The following is an 8,487-nucleotide window of genomic DNA, read 5'->3' on the forward strand; positions in this document are numbered from 1 at the left end:
CATAGCTGAATACATTGTTTGGCAGCCTGTGGTCTGCGCGTGGTCGTCCCCTGGGAGATGTCCATTCTTTCCATGCTGTAATAAATTGCAATTAGATGACACAGGTTCAGGTAGTCAGTAGAAAACACTGGAAAACTTCTCGGTCATTCATCAATATATTACCTGGGGGTTCCTCACTTTTAGCCATTTACTTAAATGTATTGTTCTTTAGAGCTCAGGGCTGATCAATACGTGTAGTAAGATTTAGGAAACGCTTATTTATTGATGTATTAATTCTGATTGATGGGTTTATTTTTCCAAGCTGGTAGATCTAAGGGTATGTTCACACGGCTTATTTTCGGGCCATAAACGGCCGGAAAATCAAAAGCAGAAAGCCTCCAAACATCTGCCCATTAATTTGAATGGAGAAAAATGGTGTTTTGTTCTGACGGGCTGTCTTTTTACGCGGCCGTTTTGAAACAAGGCTGCGTAAAAAAACGGCCATGAAAAGGAAGTGCATGTCATGAGACTTTTTGGGATCGGTTTTTCATTGATTATAGAAAAACAGCTCCCAAAACGTCCGTAAAAAAAGTGAGTTGCTTAAAAAACAGCTGAAAAAACAGAGCTGTTTTCAAGGGTAAACCGCTCCTGATTTTTAGTCGTTTTTTTGCTAAGCGTGTGCACATACCCGATCAGTAAAGCAGTGTGTAGTTCCTATATTGGCCTGTAGATGTCAGTATTGGTTGTGTCTTTGACTAGACGTCTCCATGACAGTACTGCATATTAAAAACCTGCAAGTGCGTAGAGCGTGTGTGGGCTTGTTCATTCTAGAATTTTACAGTGGACTTTTCCCTTTTAAAATAAGAAACCGTTCAGTGCATTCGGGTACACCTATGCAGCAGATTCTGCTCGAGTGATGGAGACCCACACTGTAGGTTTATTACATGGAAACCGCACGGGTGACCAGTGAATTCTGGTTATTGAGTGAGCACAATTTACAGGCAATGCATCGCATGACTTCGGGGAATACACATCAGGAATCTTTCATACTCCTAGACTTTAGGGAGTGGTCTTTGTTATACCCCTGATATAGAGGATAGTCTAAGACCTCCTTTACACTTTTTAAGCATTTTAAAATGCATTTTTTTTGGGACAAAATAAATAATGCTGCGCGTAAATGCTGTGTTTAAATTCAGTCTATGGGTTTGCTCACAGTGTCATTTTTGCGCTGGAATCCGTCATTAATTTCAATGGAAGGCGGACGCCTCTGTTTCCCACAAGCGGTTTTCTTTTTCTGCTAACGGGAAAAAGCGTTCTTCCCAATGTTTGGACGGATTCCTTCCATTGAACTGAATGGGGGAGGAGTCCTTCTGCCGACGGCTGGAATAATTCTGCGGCGTATTACGTGCCGTACCCCCTCCCCCCCCTACAAAATCTGCCACGTGAACTGACCCTCAGAGAGGAGTCATATCAGTAGGTCTGTGTTTTTGGATCTACTCCTGGTTTTGCCTATAAAGACTGCTTGTCTGATTTTCCAGCCTTTTGCTGCTGACCATATTATGGATCTGTGATATGGCACCTATACAAATCTATGGGCCTATACTGTACCTAGCATATGCCCCCAATTTCATACAGAGGCACAGGAAGGTTGCTTCTAGGGAACAAAGTGCAGAGGCGCCATATGATGGAGTGTCTTTGTCTACAACATGGAACTGGGAGACCCGCTTAGTGCATGAGCTCTTAGGCCTTGTTTACACTGTGCAGATTTGCTACAGATTTTGCATGCATATTTTTTTTTTTTAAGCCAAAACCAGAATTGGATCTAGGAGAGCAGACATAAGGCTTTCCTTTTTATACATTTCTTCTCTTTAGGTTCCATCCCTGGTTTTAGCTTAAATTCAAATTTTGCACAGTGTGAACAAGGCCTGAGAGTCCACTTGGTCTATGTGACAGATATACAATGAAGTATTTTCCGCGTTAGTCATGCAACACATGAATAAACGGGGCACACTTCTTTTACCATGTTTTTTCATATGCAGCCCACACACATGAGTGTCTTCCAGTTCTGAGTTGCTTTTGTCAGCCCATGATAGGTTTAACCCTTTCTTGGCTGGGACATGGGACCTGTTTTCTTTGGAATGTGTGAAAGTGATTCATATGTTTATTGATTTCATTTTAGGATGTAATGGATCAGTATGTGGAGTTTAGCCTCCTTTAATAAAGGTAGCCAGAATATGCAATGAAACAGACGTCTACAAAGAGTTTGGTTACAGTGTTATTCCCTTACATGATTGACACGGACAGGATCCATCCAGAAACATGTTACCATCATTTGTTAATCAAAAACGACAGTATCCTTTATAGGAAAGAAGCCATTCATTTGAGAATAGCTTATCCACTTTATTTGCATATGTGCACTTTGGTAGGTATCCCAGTGGAAATGATCATTGAGCAGGTAAAAAACCTGATATTTGATTATTTGGAGAAGAGGACATTACGTGATTGAAGGTATTTTCTCTGTCCGTACTGGATCCAGGTATCGTGAGGCTTCAGATAAAACATTATTTGGGGATTCTTGATTCTAGCCATACTGTCCCCCCAAAAAAATGCCACCATACAGTATCTAAATAATACTGCCATCTGGTTCACAGACCATCTACAGGCGGATTATCTCTCCTCACCCCAAGTATGGTCTTCCTTTTTGTGTACTGGTGGTTTAGTTAGTGTAAGATCCTGCAGTTTCATGCTTGACTTATTCAACAAGGGGTGTTTTGTTTTTTTTTCTTTTAAACCGGTTAGTCACTGTGATTGGTGCAACTTTATAATTTGTTTTTACTAAAAATTATTTTTACTTTTTTTTTAGATACAGTTGCTCTTTTGAGATACAGAGCATCTGTATTGTGCACTTAATCCTGTAGCAGTCAGGTCTGTGGGACTGGCGAGTTCAGTGGAAACGGGTCCTGCATGTCTCTGACAGGATCCACCCTGTAATCTATCACATCTAAATTCATAGCAGGAGGCAGGGACTCCTAGCGTCGTACATAACTATGATGCTAGGAGCCCGGCTCCCTGCACTGTGTTCCGTCCGGGACTTCCGGCCGAAATACGTTCCGTACATTACGTAATGTGCTCGTGTGAATCCAGCATTAGTGAGCTACTCCTATGGTGGTAGGAGCAGTACGCGGGAATATAAAAACTTAAATGTGGAAAGGACATGGACCAAAAATACAGTCATGAGAACACAATAGCGCCAACATATTTCACAATGCCAATGCATTCACATAATTCGCTGTCCCCCAAGAGACTAACAATCTAGTTTCCCTATGTAATACAGCTCCTATACAAACGTAAAATACGGCCATGTAACCACAGCCGCCAGGTAGTGCAGTACAAAGTGTGATCACTTATGCTATGTTCTCAAAGCCTCCAGAAACATTTACTACTTGCACTGATCACCCATAACATTAAAACCACCTGTGTAATATTGTGCAGTTCTCCCTCGTGCTGCAAAAACAGCTCTGACCTGTCAAGGTATAAATTCCACAAGATCCCTAAAGTTGTCCTGTACTATACTAAATACATTGCCTGATGAAGACGCCAGTCCGGCGTTGAAACGCGTAGCATCTGCTCTATGACTGTCTAATAAACTCATTATTTATCTTACTAAGCAGCGCCTTTAGAATCCCGTTTTTTATTTTTATTTACTACTGTAGTATCTGACACCAAGTCCTTACCAGCAGATCCTTTCAGTCCTGTAAGTTGTGAGGTGGGTCCTCTTATGGTTGGGACTTGTTCTTCCAGCACATTCCACAAATGCTTGATCAGACTGAGACCTTGGGAATTTTGGAGGCCAAGTCTGCTTTGTCATGTTCCTCAAACCATGCCTGAACAATTTTTGGAGTGTGGCAGGGCGCATTATCCTGCTAAAAGAGGCCACTGCCATTAGGAAATACTGTTGCAACAAAGGAATGTACTTGGTCTGCAACAAGGTTTATGTAGGTGGTAAAAGCAGGGCCGTATCTAGCTTTTCTGCTGCCTGAGGCAAAAATTAAAATGGTGCCCCCTGGATTTTGATTGACATCCCCCTGGCTGTTCTACATCACTACCAGCCTCGTTTAACTTGCGGATGCGCCATTGCCTTGTTATTACCTGGCATGCGCAGTGCGGTGATGAAGCCGAGCAGAGTACACCTTGCTGCACGGTGCGTGCCCAAGTAGTACAAGGCAATGGTGCATCTGAGAAAGTTGGAGGAGACTGGTAATGAGGTATAACAGCCAGTGGGATATCAAACAAGCATGGAAAGGTGGGTTTGGAGGCAGGACTATGTGACACTTCACGATTGTGGCACTGCCCCCTGACCCTTTAATGAATAATTAGCATATAGTGTACACCGTTTCAAGTTGATTTTTATAGATTTTGCTGCATCTGAAAAGAACATACAGGGGAATATTTGGAAATGCCAGGGTTCAAGGTTAAAACTACATGACAAGTTCCCATTAAATCTTATATATATTTTCGAAAGTTTGTTTGTTTGAAGCCCGATTTTTCATTGGTTTAAAATGAAGTGACGTCACGCTCCATCCTCCACAGCATAGCCGCATCTTGGCGTCAGAGTAACGCCACACACAAAATGGCGCTAGGCTCGAAGATACTCCGAGCGAAGTGTCAGGAGCTTGGTCTTTGTCTGCTCACAGCCTCTCCGGGATGGACGGCCGTGATGGTGAGTATCATTGTCGGAGGGAGCTGGGTCTGTGCTTTGAGGGCGCGGTGGAGAGCGAGCTCTGTGAGGTTACGTGTGCTGTATGGCAGGCCTAGGCCACACCGCTCCCATACTGACCTTCCCAACTTGGCGGAATGCTCCCGACAACAAGCCACCAAGCTGGTGGGCCGCCTCGCTTTCCGGCTTTTCTGCCGTCCGGTATGAGACCCCCGGGCCCGACCGACGTCACCCACAACAGCCGGGACGGGACGGACTCTATCTATACCGTAAGTCAACCTTCCGAGCAACGCCGGGTATAATAGCTAGTATACAATGAATTGAAAACAATTCCATCTGCCCTGCAATTTTATTATTATTATAATATATATATATATATATATATACACATATATACATACACATATATATATACATACACTACATAATTACAGCTCCAGAACTAAGCTCAGTGTATACGCACGCACGCACGCACGCACAGCACATAAATACAACACCAGCACAAATACAGCTCAATTTAGTGCAACCCCTGCTGTATAGGTTTGCAAGGCGTAAAACTACAGCTCCCAGCATGGCCCGAACAATGGTAAGGATAAGCTGGGAGTTGCAGTCTCACAAAAAAAAAAAAACTTGCGATACATCATCTCGCTGCAGATCATACAGTGACTACAGTGCTATACATTAAGTGACTCACAGGTGACGTCTTCTCAGATTCCAGTCGTTCTTTTTTCTTCTCCATCCGGTCCAGACCTATTTGATGACTTCTCCCAACCACAGCCAATTTCTGCAGTTTGCCGCTCAGATGTCTTCAGCTTCTTACTTTTCAACATTTCTGCACTTATAAACAAAGATAAAATTCTCATGGTGCCACACACTACATGGTGCCCCTAAATATAATAACGCTATACACTGCACCTCTAATTCTAATAGTGCCACACATTGTGTCCCTGATTATAATAGCAACACACACACACACACACACACACATATATAGTACCCCCTATAGCGCCTCCTGTAGATACTGACCCCCATGTAGACAGTGCCCTACATAGATCCCCCTGTAGATAGTAGTGCCTGTAGATAGTGCCCCACATATAGCCCCCCTTGTAGTTAGTGCCCCACACATAGCCCCCCCCCTGTATATAGTGCCCCACATATCTATATCCCTCCCCTTGTCAGGCATCATTGTAATGAGCTAATCAATGTCATTCACTTCACCTGGCAGTGTTTTTTTTAATGTTATGGCTGCCCACTGAGCAGGGTGGGCTGGCCCTCCCGAACCTATATCTCTACTTTCTCTCCAGCCAACTGGTATATGTTTGGTGGTGGTTTACTCATAAACATTTGAATCCCTCTACTGAGCTGGAAGCTTCGCTTCTCGGTTTCTATACAGCCTCACTAAAATTTATTTATAGACAGCCCCCCCCCCCCCCCGGGACACACACTTACCGTCCTAATGCAGACTACTCTGAAGGTTTGTCAGAGATTAACGATGCTCATTGAATCAGTGGTGGCGTCCTGGTCACCTAGGACGCCACTCTGGTATAACCCGCTTCTACCGCAGCTAAGAAGACTTCCTAACCCTAGTGAGTGGGCAACTCTGGGTAGATTGACCTTGGAGGATGTGGTAGTGGAGGATAGGGTAGCTATGTTCGCACAACTTAGGTCCAAACATCAGAATCCAACTCACCTGAGCTTCCGTTATTTCCAGCTTAGACACACCCTTTGGTTGCAATTTGCTAGATATAATGTCAGACTATGTATGTCCTCGGTGGAGGATTGGGTGACACGGGAGACGTTGGCTAAACCATTATTAATGCTTTATAGACCGTTATTAACCGGATCTTCTAATAAACTTGATGGGGCACTGGACCGATGGTCTCAGACTGTTTCCTTTGTATCTACAGATGAGCATAAAGAAATGCTACCTGCTCTAACAGGTCCCTTAATTTCTACAAGCGACCTACTTATTCAATTAAGTTTTTCCAACAAATTTCTGCATATGTTCTGGGAATGTCTAATTATTGATCATTTCTGGACTGAAGTACTAGAATTTTTTTTCGCTTAAACTAGGTCTCCCTCGTAATCTTGACCCTAGAATTTGTTTCTTATTACTGGTGGAAGACATTATACTTACTGTGGCTGTTAGATCTCTCATGACACTCCTATTATTTTATGCTACAAAACTGTACTCCTGCACTGGAAACATCCTAAGGTTCCCACGCTGTCAGCATGGATTGCGTTGGCTAACTCTACCCTGCCACTTTTTAAACTCACTAATGAAGAACGTGGATGTCCTGACAAATTTCTGAAAGTGCGGAAATCCTGGGTAGCCAGCCCTCACACCAGCTGTTAATTTGACATTATCTGGGATGTTTGGACCTGGAATTTGCTGACGTCTCTTTTGGTCCCCTATTCCTCCAATGAACGTCTACCTTGAGGGGTCCTCACCAAGCTTATATTTTCTGCTGATAAGGAAAGGCTGCTTGTCAAGGGTTTGTTTTTGTTTTCTAATATATATATATATATATATATATATATATATATATATATATATATATATATATATATATATATATATATATATATATATATGTGAAGAAATATATCCGTATGTTTTACTTACTAGCTGACCTTATACACTTGGTACTATTGTATTATTTACTGTATGTAACATTCAGGAATTGTTACCTTTGTATTTGTACCATTTGTTATGAGGTCTTAATAAAATTACCTTTAAAAAAATGGAATGTTATGGCTGATCGTTATATATGAACATGACCTTATTTTTTATGTAATTGCTGCACTTTTGCAGCAAAAACGACTCATGTAAACATACCCTTATACCTGATAAACCGGAGAAACAGAGTCCATATATATCAATGTATGAAACAACTAAATATCTTTATTAAGAAACAAGAATAAAATACATAAAATAACATAGACAGAGAATCCAAAAATTATCCTTAAATGGATCACAGAAGTGTACATTGAGTCACTGTATATATTGGAAAACACAGATAGTATGCACAGTTACTATGACTCAATGTGACTCCAACATGGGGTGCATTAACATAGTATGATTTATGTGAAAAACAGGCAAAGTGCCTAACTCTGAAAGGGTCTATAGTGACCGAAAAGTAGGTAGGGCCCCTTGAGAAAGCTACGGGCGAAACGCGCGTCGGGGCGCTATCCTATACCGCTGGGTCACACTCCACCTTCCATACATGGGTAAGTGCACACTCTGGATTTACTTTTTTGCCATTTTTTAGGCAATAAGTACCTACTTTTCGGTCACTATAGACCCTTTCAGAGTTAGGCACTTTGCCTGTTTTTCACATAAATCATACTATGTTAATGCACCCCATGTTGGAGTCACATTGAGTCATAGTAACTGTGCATACTATCTGTGTTTTCCAATATATACAGTGACTCAATGTACACTTCTGTGATCCATTTAAGGATAATTTTTGGATTCTCTGTCTATGTTATTTTATGTATTTTATTCTTGTTTCTTAATAAAGATATTTAGTTGTTTCATACATTGATATATATGGACTCTGTTTCTCCGGTTTATCATATATTGTTAGAGTCCTTATCTCTAATTTTTCATATGGGTGGTTGAGTGTTTTTCCCACCTCTATATGCACTTGTCCTGTGAGACTCTTGTTTAATCAATACCCTTATACCTGCAGTTTTCAACTACATATAACCGATTCAAGAAAAGCAACAGAAATCTGCATAACCATAAGCCCAGAGCAAGTCTCACATAGAAATATGTGTGGACAAAT

The sequence above is a fragment of the Rhinoderma darwinii genome, chromosome 3 (genome assembly GCF_050947455.1).
Source record: "Rhinoderma darwinii isolate aRhiDar2 chromosome 3, aRhiDar2.hap1, whole genome shotgun sequence".
In the NCBI taxonomy this organism is placed as follows: domain Eukaryota; kingdom Metazoa; phylum Chordata; class Amphibia; order Anura; family Rhinodermatidae; genus Rhinoderma; species Rhinoderma darwinii.